This window comes from Cupressus sempervirens, chromosome 1, assembly GCF_028749045.1.
Source record: "Cupressus sempervirens isolate cs-2001-9-10 chromosome 1, ASM2874904v1, whole genome shotgun sequence".
NCBI lineage: Eukaryota > Viridiplantae > Streptophyta > Pinopsida > Cupressales > Cupressaceae > Cupressus > Cupressus sempervirens.
In genome coordinates, this window is record NC_143118.1 from 728,735,978 (window position 1) to 728,752,227 (window position 16,250).

Below are 16,250 nucleotides of genomic sequence, written 5' to 3' on the forward strand. Positions count from 1 at the left end.
AAAGATTGATAGTTATAGGGTTACATCAATCACTGAGGATACAAGTGCCAAGAAATAAGGATAAGCTATAATTGTGTTTCCACAATTTAATTGTATGCCTATACTTCAGATTGAAGTGAAGATTGCAGAGGTCAAGCAAGAACAGTCATCAAAAGAGAATGAGAAATCAAAAGAGCCTGAAGCATCACAAGCTCTTACACAATTTTTGAGTGTAAAGCCATCAAAAAAATTACATAGAACTCATGGAAAATAGATGAAACATACTCAACAGGAGAAAAATTAGGTAACTAGACCGATTGACAAGGGTAAACAAGGTAAATAGATAAGTGCATAGTCACACACCTGAAAACCCCCATACCACTACATTGGGACCCTAGGTTATATAACTTGATGGATCCCCCTCTCTCCTCACCTATTTCTTTTGTTCTCTAAGCTTTTTCACACCACACCCCTACACTAGTTGAGCTGCAGCACCTTGACTACCCCTACAAAGACAAAACACCAAATGTAGACTCCAAAATTAGGTGCATAGTAGTGCACCTAATTAGGTGTGCTACTATGCACCTTATTCTATTCAAACAAATTGTTAAACAAAAATTGTTCAAACACCTAAAGGTGTACGTTAGTCCACCTATCTAGATGCACGGATGTGGACCTCTATTAAACATAAAACATAAAAAATAAAACATAAAGAAGATACAAAGGGTACATAGTAGTGCATCTAATTAGTTACACTACTGTGCACCCTAAAAATCATAGTAAAATTAATGAAGTAACAAAAAAGAGGTGCACATTAGTGCACCCCTTGAGGTGCACTAATGCGCACCAATATTCAAAACTTCCTTAGAAAATGGCACACCATGTACACTTGTTAGGTGTGCCAAGCGCACCCTTTTTATAAATAAGAGTCATAAATTTATGTTTTTTGGTTTTCTTGAGCAATTAGGTTTTTAGGTTTTTGTTCAAGTCATTATTAGGGTTTGATTTATTCATTTTTCTTCATCTTTGGAATAATATGCATCCTTATAATCAAAATTCAATGGCTTCCTCATCATCCTCCCTCATTAAGAAGATGGTTTCAAAGCCTATCATGTTCATGTTTCAAGTTGTTCCAACCAAATTAGGATTTCAGGATGATCATTCAAAGATCTAAGATATGTAACTATGTCACACTGATTTGGGAGCATTCTTGACACTGTGCAACAAACCAACAAAAAGATCTTTGATGATATGCACATTGATTCAATTAGGGCTTTTCAATATAGTGTCACTTCCCTTTTTAGTGCAATCCTTAGAGTTAATCATGATGCTAGCAGAGAAATATGTTCCCAAGGAAAGGATCATTAAGAGCATAACTGGAGACATCATCCTAATCTCTGACCCAACAATATAGAGAAGGTATTCCATCTTCTAAGGGTAGATCAATTTATCAGATTGACCTATCACCAAGACAAGAGATGGTATAGGGAACATGTTGATGAAGATTTCAAGATCATTTAGTCTTCATACCATATTGAGAAGACTCCTTTCCAGCAAAAAGTAGGTACAGTCGACATGACATGGGGCTACATGAAAGAAGATATTGTATATTCAGTCATTCTTTTGAGCAAATTCATAAGTTTTCCTACATTAGGACATTTAAGCATATGGATGGTTAATTTCATTGAGACTATCAAGATGGTAAAGATGCCAATTGACTGGTCCTCAATTCTTAGCAAGAATTTGGGAGAGTAGTTGGTGGTAGTTAGGAATAACCAAATATTTAGTATGACTTCATATTTGGTATACCTGCTAGTTGTGAGAGTGAAAAATTCTCCTAGGCCTTATAAGAAGGGTAGTATACAGGATGCCAATGCATAGCCTTACATTGCATATCCTTAAATGGTAAAGAAGAAGCTTCAAGAGCATAGCAAGGAGTACAAAATAGTAACTGATGCTTTCATATTTTCATAGAAGGGGATTATGCAAAAAGAATGTCATAAGAGGCAGCCGCTAAAATATTAGAAGTTGGGGCTTATTACATCTAGTTTCACATGTTCACATATTTAAGGGTAGTGGGTACAACTATTAACCCTAACAAGCTCCCTAGATATCCTAGTGACAGACTCATTTTATTGGAGATTACTTGACAACTCATGTTTGCATATGAGAGAGTTAGAAAATAGCACAAAATATGTTGGATATGGCCTATTACAATAGGACCATTCAGGGTGGATTAGAGCTAAGAAATTTTATCTTTTGAGTGTGAATGGGATCAATATCCCTTGGAAGAGTATAATTCATTGTGGCCCTATATTGATAACATCCAAAAAGTACAACATCTAGCTAATAGCATGAGGATACAATTGAAGATCACTAGATGAATGCAATAGACAACTACGATGTCTGCATAAGGGAATTTTGTAGGATGACTCTGTATCTAGTAGAGAGTGTTTTAAAAATAAGGATTCCATTAAAAATTGTGCAAAAAGATATGAATGATATCCTCGATCCATTGTTTAATAGGGACAAGATTGGCAACAAGCCTATTATGAATGTTGAGATTGACAAAGAAGAGAACCTCAACATAAATCATAGGGCAAGGCATGTCATCAAATTGAAACAGGATTGGATCAAGAGTCCTTTCAAACTTGATCCAATTCCTCAAACAGTAGTCTTCCATGCTCAGGCCCACCCAACTAGAGGTCGAGGAGCTAAGGTCAAAGTGCCTACATTTACCACATAGTTGCTAGTGAGAACTAAGATGGTATACAAACTAGATAGACCAATTGGATATTATAGGGCACAAAAGAGTAAAGAAAAGAGGAATAAAAATTCTCCTCAATGGGTTAAGCTAAAAGGGGAAGAGATTTAGGCACCTCCAAACTAGGGAGAAGAAATTGTACAAGGGCTAGAAAATATAGAAGCCACACAAGCTCAAGGTGATCCCCAACTACCACCAGCTAAATAAGGCCAAGGGGAAGTAGAAACTTATATACAAGAGGTATCTCCTCCTCAAAAAGTAGAGAAAGCCTCCCCCTCTACACCAAAAATAAAAAAGATCAAGACTCTGGTAAAGAGGAGGAAAGAAGTCATAAGGAAAGTGATCCATTTCCCATCAAATCTCGAACCAATCCTTGAAGAGGTAGAAGAAAAGGATGAAGAGGAAAATTTACCTTTGAATCAAAGAGGAGAAGAAGCTCCATGACCACACAACCATCTATCCCTAATGAACCCATTCAAACTATGACATTAGAATATGAAATGCAATAGTGGATAGATGAGAAATATGTGGAGGGCACCGATGTCTTTAAAATGTCAGATTTTGATTTCATGCCTATGGGTATTGAATTGGTTGGGGATAAAATAAGAGATACTCCAAAAAATAACCTAAATAGGAGGATTGAAGTCAGTAGCCACCTGACCCATAAGGACCCAAGGTAGCACCATCATGCCTAGTGCAAATCACATTTTGTGAAGATAAGGAATTAGCTAACCCTCTTCCTCTAAACACTAAAGAAGAACAAGTCCCAACACAACAAGAGGAAGAGCCACAACAAGAATCTATCGAGGAAGTGTTAAAAGAAGGTTAGCTAAGTAAATAGCCTCAACAAACTTCCCAAGACACTAAGGTAAGGATTGAAGACTCTACAAAAATGGAGAATCCTAATACAGATCTTGTGCTAAAGGAGAGGACTCCAAAAAGAGGAGAGAGGGGAAAAGGAATAGAGGAATAGACTCCTTTGTCCTCAAAAGGAAAATCTCTGTTGGAGCATATCCCAAGGTGGCTAAGAAAAGAAGTGATAAGGAATAAGAAATAAAAATTCACTATAGAAGAGGAAGATAGAATGGAATTGATTGAAGTATTAAGGAAGCTTGATTCACCTCCAAGGGATGCATGAGCATTAGCCTTTATTATTCAAGTGATCAAAAGTAGGAACTTTTTGCTCACATAGCTATCCCTCCTCTACATTCAATCTTTGAAGAATTAACTCCATAGGATTATTAAGTCTGAGAAGTTATGCTTGGGAAACCAACCTTGGAAAGGCTAAACTAATGGTTACAATAGGGATAAAGGAGGTATTCAGAAGCTTGGAATAGGATGGGGCAAAATTAATAACACTTTTGCAGCAAAATGAAATCCTAAAAGGATATTTAAGAAAAGATTTTGATCATCTAGATTCCACAAACCCCAAAGATACCTAAAACATAGTGATTGAGAGAAGAAATAGGGGTACAGGCTAATTGGACCCATTTTTGAGAGCTTGTTAGCAATGGCGACAAAGTTTTGAGGAAAAGGGTGTATAGCTTATTCAAGTAAATCTAAGGTTGTTACACATTATGTTGGATAATATAGATAGGCTAGTCACCATTTTGAATCAAGATTTTGGTCTGATAGATGAAGTACATACCTGGGGGGAAAGACTTACAAGTATTATAGGCAATTTAAGGCTAAAGGTAAAAGATGTTGATGGATGTATATATAGCTAAGGAGTTAGACAAAAATGATGATTGGATTGGAAAAATCATGGATGGTATAAAGTAAGCGAAACATTACATGCTGAGATTCTTAAGCTCAAGGATCAAGCCCAAGAGCAAATTTTGGACAAAGAGAGAGATTATAACGATGCATGCTTAGACAATTTTTATGATGATTCTAAGGAGAAGTTAATACTAGTTTAGGTAGTAGTGAAGTAATTATAGAAAACTTTTGAAGAGGTTACTAATGATTAGGATATTAGGCAAGCATTCAAGATAGAAGGGGCATTGGTAGAGTTAGATGCAAAACATAGAGATTTTTTAGAGACCCATATCGAGGTGGGAAACTATAGGAAAAAGGTGAAAGAAAAATATGAAGCCTTACATTTGCTAGATGTAGCTCAATTCACCAAGATAATTGAGAAATTCAAGGGTAAATACCCAAATATAGCTCTGGTATAAAGGGGAACAAATCCCAAAAGCCAAAATTTTAATTTTGACACTTGGTAAAACTTTGCATTTTTTGCCTTCGAGGTGCATTGTTGCACTAGTACACTAGGTGCACTAGTACGTTGCTAAACTTGGTGCATAATTGTGATTTTTGCAATAGTGTTTTGGAAGATTTTGAAGAATTCAAAGTGCATTGATAGTTAATTTCTAGTTCTAAATTTAGAGCCTTTCATGTATCAAAAACACATTCTAACAATAGTTTAACTCCGATAGATACATAGTGAAGATGGAGCTTCTATTTTTGGCACTTCTAGACACTCCTAGATTGCTTAATGGCTCTTTTCTTATCATTTTCTTATGTTTTCTTTGTGTTAAGACATGTAAAGGCTCCTGCATCCATTTAATGATATAAATATGGATGGAGTCCTACCAAGAACCACTTATAGAGTCAATTTGTACATAAATAAATTTGTTTTATTAGTTTAGAAGAATATGATTGCATAGAGATATCTTGCACTCTCAACACAAATTGAGGAGAAGATTTCTTATAAATTTAAAAATGTAACATGTATTCCAAGCTACCATTATTTTGATGCAATAATATATGTTGTTGGTGCTCACATTTGGAGTTTAGTGATTCTTGCCTAAGTGTGTTATATATGGTGGATGTATGTTCGTGAAGTGTAATTGAGCCAATTTTTTTATTGCATTTTCCTAGCTGTGCAATCTTTTAATTCAAGTGTTTTCTATAGTTTTACAAATTCTACTGATGTACTTAGTTCAAAAAGAGGTCATCATATTGTTCTTACATAGCTTTTTGTCTTGCATGAGTGCACTTTCTATGGCCTTGCGATTTGATGAAAAGTGAAGCATATTATGGTTATTGAATTCCCATTGATGATTGAATCAGTGGAATTAAGGAAGTTTTGGTCCTATTTTCATTGGTTACCTACCGATCTTTTCAAAAGCTTAACTTGCAGACACATTATTTCTGTAGTTTATGTCTGTTAGGATTTTACTTTCATGTTAATTGCTTAAAATTCTTGTTACCTTATCTTTGTTATTTGCTTTACTAACCCCTTGTTAAATTAGGAATTCATATAGTTGCATTGATTAGATTGCATTCATTTAAAAAAATAAAAAAATAGAAAAATATATTTCTTTTTGCGTGTTTATTCTTTTGTAATAGCAAATAGACTCTACATCTTATCCAAAGTTATCAAAACTAGCAAAGGCCTCCTCATGAACACTCATGTTTATCTTCAACTAACCAAATTCTATTAGGTTGTAAGATCACGTAGAACCTTGGAGTTGATCCCCAAGATTAGCTTTTCAAGAGAGGAGTTTGAAAGGATTCCTTCCATTAAGCATCATGCAAAATAAAAACTCAACACATACTATTAAAGATATTTTTGTAGATGTATTTGGAATAATTGAATTGAATAACCAACCTAAAAAAATTTGATCAGTTAGTGTATATTATTCACAAAGTTCATGTTGACATAAGATTTTTTTAAAGTGAATAATCTATAATAGAAAAATCATTATTTTATCAATGATGTCAAACCTTCTACCTGGTGGTGAGACAATTGCTTTCTAGTCTAAAAGTTACCATTTACTTTATTGATGAAGAGGATTTGAAAATAGGAGATAAGAATGGCACCTAGAGTAAGGTTGAGTTATTTGGTATGTAAAAGAAGCACTAGGACCAAGTAAGGCATTGATACTATAGTGCATTGTTTATCTGCTTAAAGTCTAAAATGAAAGATTACTCAAGTTGAGACTAGAAGAAGATCAAGTAAAAAAAGTGTCTACCAAGCCTTTTTGAACAGTCAGTGCAAGCCAAGTAGAAATTAGTTGAAGTTGAGTAAAAAACAAGAGGTTCCAAGAAAAGATGAAAAACATTGCTAGCTGAGTGATTTTTAGTTTATGCCAATTAAAGTTTAGTTGGTGCTGAGCATTAGTAAAATTTAGTATTTTCTAAGAGAACTAGTGTTGGCCAAGTGACAAAACAATATAGATAATGAGTGACAAGAAACTATGTTAAATTGAAGATATGAATGAATCTAAGCTGACTATTTTGTTTTGTTGAATTATATGAAGCATGTGGAAGATAATCATGATGAGCTAGTGGTAGAGAATTCTACATATACCATTTTGAGAAAAATTCAAGGAAGATTGTAGAAGAAGTTTCTAGATAAACCTAGTGAAAAAGTGGGTAGATTCAATGAATCCTACCTAATCCTACCTAACCCTAAAATGGAAAATTATGGTTAAGTGGAAAAAATCTGAATTCTCTATTTATAAAGATAGCTAGTGAGAAGAAAAGGTTGTCATGTGCAAGAACCTAGGGAAGACAAGGAGTCTAGGACATTGCTTCATTTACTCACCAAACAGAGGTGACTACGATTCACATGTAAAGCAAGAAGGCTTAAGAGTATGAATTCTTAATGGTGAACAAGATATCAAAGTTGAAGAGTATGCATGGCAACAATAATGGAGCACTAAAACAAAGATCTGTGATCTACAAGTGAGTTGTAATTTGTTATCAGATCAAGACTTACTTTTACTATCTAATCATTGTATTAGTCTAGGGTAAATCCTTTAGATTAAGGTTGACCTAATAGTCATTTGCAATCCTTTAACTAGCTGAAATTCTAATGGAATGGTATAATGTCCTCTAACAAGTCTCACTCCTAACAAGGTGATTGAAATCCTTTAACTAGGTCATATGTAATAGTGCACATTGTAACATTTAATAAGGTTGACCTTCCATAAGGCATCATTTCAAAAGAGTGAGAACTGGTAGCATGTTACTGGTGGTTTTTCCCAAATTTGATTTCCTCATAAAATCCTTGCATCAAATTGTTTGAATGTTCTTATGTTATTTCATGTTCAAATTTTTGGAAAGTTGTTTTGACCTAGGACAATAACGTACAAAGTTTAAGTATTGTATGATCTAATGGATGCATGCATATTGATGTTGTATGGATATGGGTCTACTAAGCATTGAAATTTTTTAATTTACAATCTAGACCTTGGATAATTGATTCACCGCCCCTCTCAGTTATTCTAAAGAACTCTGACAATTGGTATGATAGCCATAGTGCTTGAGAGGAATAATGTGAAAGTACTAAAAGGAATAGATCAAAGATGTCTAAAAGAGAGGTACCCAAGATTAACAAAGAAAACTTTCCTGCATGGAAAAGTTTGATTAAGCTATGCCTAGGAGGTCTTGGAGACCATGCACAATCTACCATCACCACTAAGCATGTTGATCCTAATAGAGCCCCAACTACTGATGATATGAAAAAGAAGAAATGACTAATTAAGCAATGTTAGAGATTGCCTCTTCCATAAGTTACTCTGACTTCGGTGACATCAAAGATTGTGATAGTACAAATAAAATGTGGGATGCTCTATAAACCATTTATGGAGGAGACAAAAATGTTTTGAGAGCCAAATCTAAATGTCTAAGAGGTAATTTTGATGACATGAGAATGTAAAAAGGTGAGAAAATTGTTCAATTTAATCTCTCTAAAATAAAAGATTTTATTAATGCTCTTAGAGGAGCTAATGGTATCATTGATTATGATACTATATTGAGAAAATTTTTGAGGACACATTTTCCCATCTATGCTATTAGAGTTCCTACCATACAAGAACTAAAATGTTTACCTAGAACTAATATGTCCCTTAAAGGTTTGGTGGGTAGGATGACTGCCTTTGAACTCTCTAATTTTGATATTTTCAAATCTAAAAATGTTGAATCTATTTTCAAAGCTAAACTATCATTAAAGGAACCTAAAGAGAAAAATAAAAAGGTAAAATGTGTCTCTAGTGATAGTGATACAAATGAGGATGATGTAGAGAAACTTGCAAAATTTCTAGGAAGGAGGTTTCACAGAGGCAAAGACAAATTCAAAGGTATGCTATCTATCATGTGATTTAATTACAATGAAGTTGGTCATATTGCTACTAGATTCCCAAAGAAGAAGAACAATACAAGTGGAGACAAACTTCTGCACCTAGAACCCCTTTCAAAATGGAATTGTTGAAACAGAGAACATATTTGTAATGGACTATTCTAGAGTACTCATGATGGAGAAGAAATTTTCTTTGAAGTATTGGATAGAAGCTATAAGTACAACTATCTATACTCACCCAATGTAAAATATATTATGGTATTTGGAAGCAAGTGGTACATTCTAAAGGATTTTAGGAATGGAAAATTAGATGCTAAAATTGAAGAAGGTATATTCCTTGGCTATTCCATAAGAAGTAAAGCTTATAAGTGTTTAAATACTAACACTAACAAAGTTGTGGAAAGTGTAAAGGTGAAGTTTGATGAATATATAGTGCTACATGAAGCTAAACGTATGAAGAAACCTGAAGAGTACAATTTTAGCATGAATTTTGATGATACAACATTGGAGGAGTATTCTAAGCATTATCAAGTATTGACATGTTGCATTCATGACTATTCTTTTCATTAATGCCAACATAGCATGGTTTCTATAAAGACTGGTTGAGTAACAGACATAGATCTTAATGGTACAAAAAATGGTTTAATGGTTTGGTGATGCGTAGTTATGGACATGTTTAGTATAATGTTTTGATGATGTGGTTAAGTGTGCAAAGTCTAAGTCAAAGACCTACAAAAGTTGTACCTAATCTATAGAGAGAAGCTCAAAGACAAAGTATTCGAAAAGTAGTTCTTGTTATTTGGTGGCTATCTTACATATAAGATGTAATGAAGAGATGGATAATCAGGTAGTGACAAAGGATAGTGAACTAATTAAATTAGCTAGTGCACAAACCCTACTATCACACGCTTGAATTTTTGTATAGAATTTGAGCCGATAGTTCTATTGTAATTGTAATTAATTACTTTTATTATTATAATTAATTGGGAAAGCCTCAAGGCTAACTCAAAGAATTATTATTAAGATATGGTATAAAGGAAAGATATTTTTCTTGTTTGTAATTTGTTGTGTATATTGCAAGAAGTGTGAAGCATGAAAAGAAATAGAGTTCTTATTGAATGCATGTAAGTGATGCAAGAGATAATTGATGTGAGATTTTTTATTTGGTTATAAGATCAGAAGGAATAGTATGGTTGACAGGATAGAGAAAGAGGAAGGAATATCATAGTAAAATTCTATTATTCTACAAGAAATAATATAGAAATCATTTGGATAATGGGTTCATTGGTCTTTCCCTTGAAGTTGTTTGTGCAGTGAGTCTAGCTATCTTCCATAGCTCTTAATAGGATTGGCACAAATCCTAATAGGGTTGGAATCTCCTAATAGGGATTCAAAGTCTCATAACAATGACTCATATGTATTGAATGTATTTATAAGCTCCTAATAGGGTCCATCCTTAATAAGAAATATTTATATCTTATGGGTACCATTGCCATTGAGGTTTTCCCTTTGATCAAGGGTTTCAATAGTTAACATATCTGATGTTATTGTGTATGAGTATCTTGTTGTGGTTTCAATTTATACTACTCATATGATTAGGTTTGTTTAAGGTTGATAATTGTGATAATAGTTCCATAAATAATTCATTCCCCCCCCCCCCCCCTCCCCCACTCTCTTAGTTAAATCAGTGGACTATATATTCAAACAACTAGTATTAGAGCATTAGGTCCTTCAAGGATAAGATTAGTAACTTTGGGAGATTAATGGTGAATCATTTTCATAAAGGATAGTCCTAGATAAAGACTCATTTTTTGTTTGTGGGTCTAGGATATTGGATCTTGACAAATGGTAAGAAGACAATTGTTGAAGAATAAAATCTTGAAGGATGTAGTGAACAAGAGAGAGATCTATTCATATGTAACATGAGAGAAAGAGAAGCTCTACTAATATCTCTTCCACAGAATGAATATAGTCAAGTAAAGTCACTTATAACATCTTATGAAATTTTGAAAGCATTAGACTCTACTTTTGAAGGTAATGATCATGCCAACAAAATGGGATTACAGAGTTGGATATGTGCACTTCAAGATGCTAGAATAATGGAAGATGAATCTATAAGAAGTTATATTGGCAAAATATTAGAAATTGTTGTAGGAATTCAATCTCATGGTGGAACCAAGGAAGATGATGAAGTTACATGGAAAATCTTGAGAATTTGGACACCACCATTCAAGCTAGTAGCTTAGATGCTTAAACCAGTAATGTCATGCACTAAGGATTTCACAAAGGAAAATTGGTTGGAAGATTAGAATTAGAAGAAGCAGATCCAAGATAGCTTGGAGATCTAACAAGAGTCAAAACAACTTTCAGTGCCCTAAACATTTGACCTAATCTAACAAGGAGTGCAAGCATGTGTGTAGATTTTCTTGGTAGCAGTAGATTTGATGAAAATAAGAAGATTGAGGAAGGAATAGACCTTCTTGTGAGAAGAGAAAAATATGGTAACATAATCTTTAAATTTTGGACTTGTGATGAATTTGGTCATTATGCATCTAAATGACCTAAAAGAGAGAAAAAGTATAAGGGAAAGTTTAAGCCTAGAAGAGATAGAGATAGAAACTATTTGTATGCAAATGAAGATGAAGAATTTGATGAAAAAGGTCATAGTGAAAGTGATGATGAATTAGAGAAGAAAGATCTCTAATTTCCCAAGTTGAAAAGAAATCCTATTGGATAATTGATAGTGGTTATTCACATCACATGAATGGTTATATGAATAAGTATTTTCAATTCAATAATTATGATGGAGGTATTGTTAGAGTTGGTAACAATGTAACATGTCATCTAACAAAAATTGGATCCATAACTCTTGATGGCAAAACTAAAACTAATGATGTTTATATTGTTGATGGATTAAAGTGTGACTTGCTAAGTGTTGGAAAGTTGGTGGAAAAGGGTTATCAGTTGTAGTTCACTAAGAAAATGTGCATTATGAAAGATAGAGATGGTAAACTAAATGGAACAAGAACTAGATCCAAAGGTAATGTATTTTAGTTGAATCCTACTAAAATAACATGTTTGGTAGCTAAAATAAATAATAGTTAGTTTTGGAATAGACTATTCTTTAACATAAACTTTGATAATATTTTGAAGGTTGATAGCACTTTTGCAGTCAGAAACTTGCATAAGATCACAAAGCCTACTAATATTGTGTGTCACGAATGTATTTTGGCTAAGAAGAATAAAATATCATTTCCTAGTAAGAAGTTCCCTACCATATAGAAGTTGGAGATTGTTTGCACAAATATGAATGGTCCCTCTAGAAGAAGAGGATTCTATGGTGAAAGAGGTTTTATGATTTTTGTTGATGATTTAAGAAGAATGATGTGGGTATCATTTCTTAAAGAGAAATCTAAAGCTTTTGAGAAGTTTTAGATATTTAAGAATAGAGTTGAGAATGAATTTGGAGTTGATAAATTATTTAAGATCTGATATAGGAGGAGAATTCACTTCTAGAATATTTAACATATTTTGTGAAGAGAATGGAATCAAAGGGAAAATATCTTCATCTATAACACTCGAGAAAAATAGGATTGTTGAAAGAAGGAATAAGTTAGTAGGAGAAGCAACAAGAGTGATGTTGTTTGAGAGTGATGTTTCTAAGACATTTTGGAGAGAAGCAATCAATACAATAGTATACTCTTTGAATAGAGTACAAATCAGAAAAGGTATGAACAAGATGCCTTATGAACTATGATTTGATCATTGACCATTAGTTAAGTATTTTAGAATATTTGGGATAAAATGTTACATTAAGAGAGATTATGGCATTGGTAGGTTTAATCCAATAAATGATGAAGGTATGTTTCCTACTTATTCATTGAAAAGAAAAGCATATAGATGTTTTAACTATAAAACTAAGACAATAGTTGAATGCACAAAGGTAACAATTGATGAAAAGTTTGAAACTTAGGAAAAGATGGTAGAATATAATTCAAATGAGGAAGAAGATAATTCTAGAATTGTTAGACTGAATTTTGAAGTTTTCATTAAGGCTAACAATGATTTGCATAATGATGTTCTAACTATTGAGAAAAGAGGAGAGAAGAGATAAGAACCTAGAGAATATATAGTTGAGCTATCAACTCCTACATCTTATAGGAATGTGACAAAGAATCACCCTCTTGAGTAGATAAATGGAAGTAAAGACAAAGATGTGATGACAAGAAACAAAGTAAATGAGGAGATATGTTGGATATCTCAAGTTGAACCTAAGAGCATAAATGTGTCATGTAAAGATGATCATTGGATTCAAGTAGTGAAGGAAGAATTAGATTAGATTGTGAAGAATGATACATGGTAGTTAGTTCCTATAATTAAAGACAAGAATGTGATAGAAAGAAAATGAGTATTCAAAAGCAAGATGAATGAGCAACGAAAAGTTGTGAGGAACAAGGCTAGAATTGTATGCAAGGGATATTGATAATAGGAAGGCATAGACTACAAGGATACATATGTACCTATAGCCAGAATCTAAGTAGTAAGGATGTTCTTAGCTTATGCATCAAATAAAAAGTTCAAGGTTTATTAGATGGATGTTAAGTCAACCTTTTTGAATGGAGAACTTGAAGAAGAGATATACATCAAGAAGCTTGGAGGTTTTCCTTTATCAAAAGACAAAGACATGGTATAAAGAATAAAGAAAGCTTTATATGGTCTAAAGCAAGAACCTAGAACCTGGTATGCAAGGTTGGACAATTATTTAGCAAAGCTTGGATTTTCTAAAGGTATGGTAGATAATAACTTGTATTTGAAAGAAGTTGAAAATGGTTTGTTGATTATTGTAATATTTGTTGATGAAATCATTTTTGGAGGTAATGATGAAGAAAGTGATCAGTTTGTTGAAAAGATAAATAATGTGTTTGAAATGAGCATGATAGAAGAAATAAAAATTTTCCTAGGATTGTAGGTTGTATAGAACAATGGTGGTATTTTCATTTAACAAGCTAAGTACTTGAATGATTTATTAAAAAGGTTTGGTTTGGAAAGTTGTAAGTATTTGGGTACACCTATGATAACTGGTCACAAGTTATCTAGCAAAGATGAGACACCTATAGTAGAGCAGAAGAAGTAGAAATCCATGATAGGAGGTTTGTAGTATCTGACTCACACTAGACAAAATATAGAAAATGTAGTTGGGATTATACCTAGATTTCAAGCTGATCCTAAGGAGTATCATTTTGTAGTAGTGAAGACAGTATTCAAATATTTCAAAGGGGCATCTAACTATCAAATTTGGTATGATAGATAGATTGATTTCACTCTATGTCCATATATTGATGCAGATTGGGAATGTAGTAAGGATGAAGAAAGGAGCAGTAGTGGTGGAGAATATTTTTTTGGAGGAAGATCAATTGCTTGGTTAAACAAGAAGCAAGATTTTATTTCATAGAGTATTATTGAGGCATAGTATGTTGCAGCAGAAAATAATTGTAATCAAGTAATGTGGATGAAAAAGATGTTGAAGTATATTAGAATTGAGTTTGAAGAACATGTCATCATTTACTATGATAATAAAATTATGGTGAGTATATCTAAAAATCTTGTATTGCATTCTAGGATTAAGAATATATCTAATAAGTACCACATGTTGACAGTGAAAGGAATAGAAAATAGAATCAGAGTAGAGTATGTGAGTACTAAAGATCACATTGTAGATATCTTTACAAAGCCTTTTCCTAAAGATACTTTTGAGTACATAGAGGTATGCTTGGGTTTATGCTCCCCCCTACTTTTGAGTAGATGATGCAAAAAGTGCATCAATCCAGTGGTATAGGGCACTATTGTTAGCTTGGACTAAATTGTGATGCTTCTATATGGTGGAGTATGAGTAATGATCTAAGCCACTAAGGACTTTTGGTATTTGGTATAGAAAAATGTCTTTGGACACTCAAGCTAGTTGATGACTTGGTACAACATATTTCCAATTGGTATTTAAAAATTGGTATGTTGTAACATTAAGACTAAGATCTTTGACATTAATGTCAATGGGGGAGAGCATTCATGAAAAACATCTCTTAAGGCATGAGTGAGCATATGCACGAAGAAAACAACTCCTAAGAAATGCGGGAGAGGTATCTCTTTAGAAAGATTTAGAAAGATTCATGAAGGAAGTAGGAATATGCATTTGATGTATTGTGAATTTTTTAGTGTGAAGTAAACAATTGATGTCTAACAAGTAAGAGTATGCACCTGGTGTGCACCTATTTTTTTGAGATTATTTTTAGCTCATGGACAATTGATGCCTATCTCAAAATCTAGAGGATTTGATACTTTTTTGATGTATACGTTTTGAGAAGATGAAAACATAAGCATCAACAAGTATTACTTGGTATTCTTGGAACTTAGTTGTTTTGCATCTATGTTGCCATCCATGCCAAAGGGGGAGATTGAGTAGCATGAATTCTACTAATATTACATTGGGGAAGTATCCTGACATTAGAGAGTATTGACATGTTGCATTCATGACTATCTTTGTCATTGATGTCAATGTAGCATGGTTTCTATAAAAAGTGCATAAGTAGTAGACAAAGATCTTGATGGTATGGATAATGGTTTGCTAGTTTGGTGATGTGTAATTATGGACATGTTTGGTACAATTTTTTGATGACATGGTTAAGTGCATAGAGTCTAAGTCAAAGATGTATGGAAGTTGTACCTAATTTATAGAGAACATCTTAGAGATAGAGTATTGGGAGAGAAACTCCTATTTTTATTGGATATTTTACATATGAGATGAAATGAAGAGATGCCTAGTCAAAAAGTGAACGAGGATAGTTAGCTAATGATATCAACTAGTATGCAAGCCCTAGTATCAAACATGTGAATTTTTGTATAGGCTATGAGCCAACATTGCTATTGTAATTGTAATTAATTAATTACATTATTATAATCAATTGGAAAATCCTCAAAGCTAACTCAAGGAATTATTATGAATATATAGTATAGAGGAAAGGTGTTTTCCTTGTTTGTAATGTGTTATGTTTCAATACGTGTGAAGCATGAAAGAAGGAGAGTGCTTACTAAATGCATGTAAGTGATCTAAGGGATTATTAGATTTAGGATTCATCATCTATTTACAAGATCAGAAGGATCAAAAGTCTGGTTGACATGATACAGAAAGAGGAAGGAACAATAGAGTAAAATTCTATTATTCTACAAGGAATAATAGATATATCATTTGGACAGTGTGATCATTGGTCTTGTCCTTCAAATTGTTTGGGTAGCAGGTCCAAATATCTTCCACAACAAATAACAAGGTTGGCACAACTCCTAATAGGGGTGGAATCTCCTAACAAGAATTAAAAGTCTCCTAATAGGGACTCATATATACAAAATGTATTCATAGACTCCTAA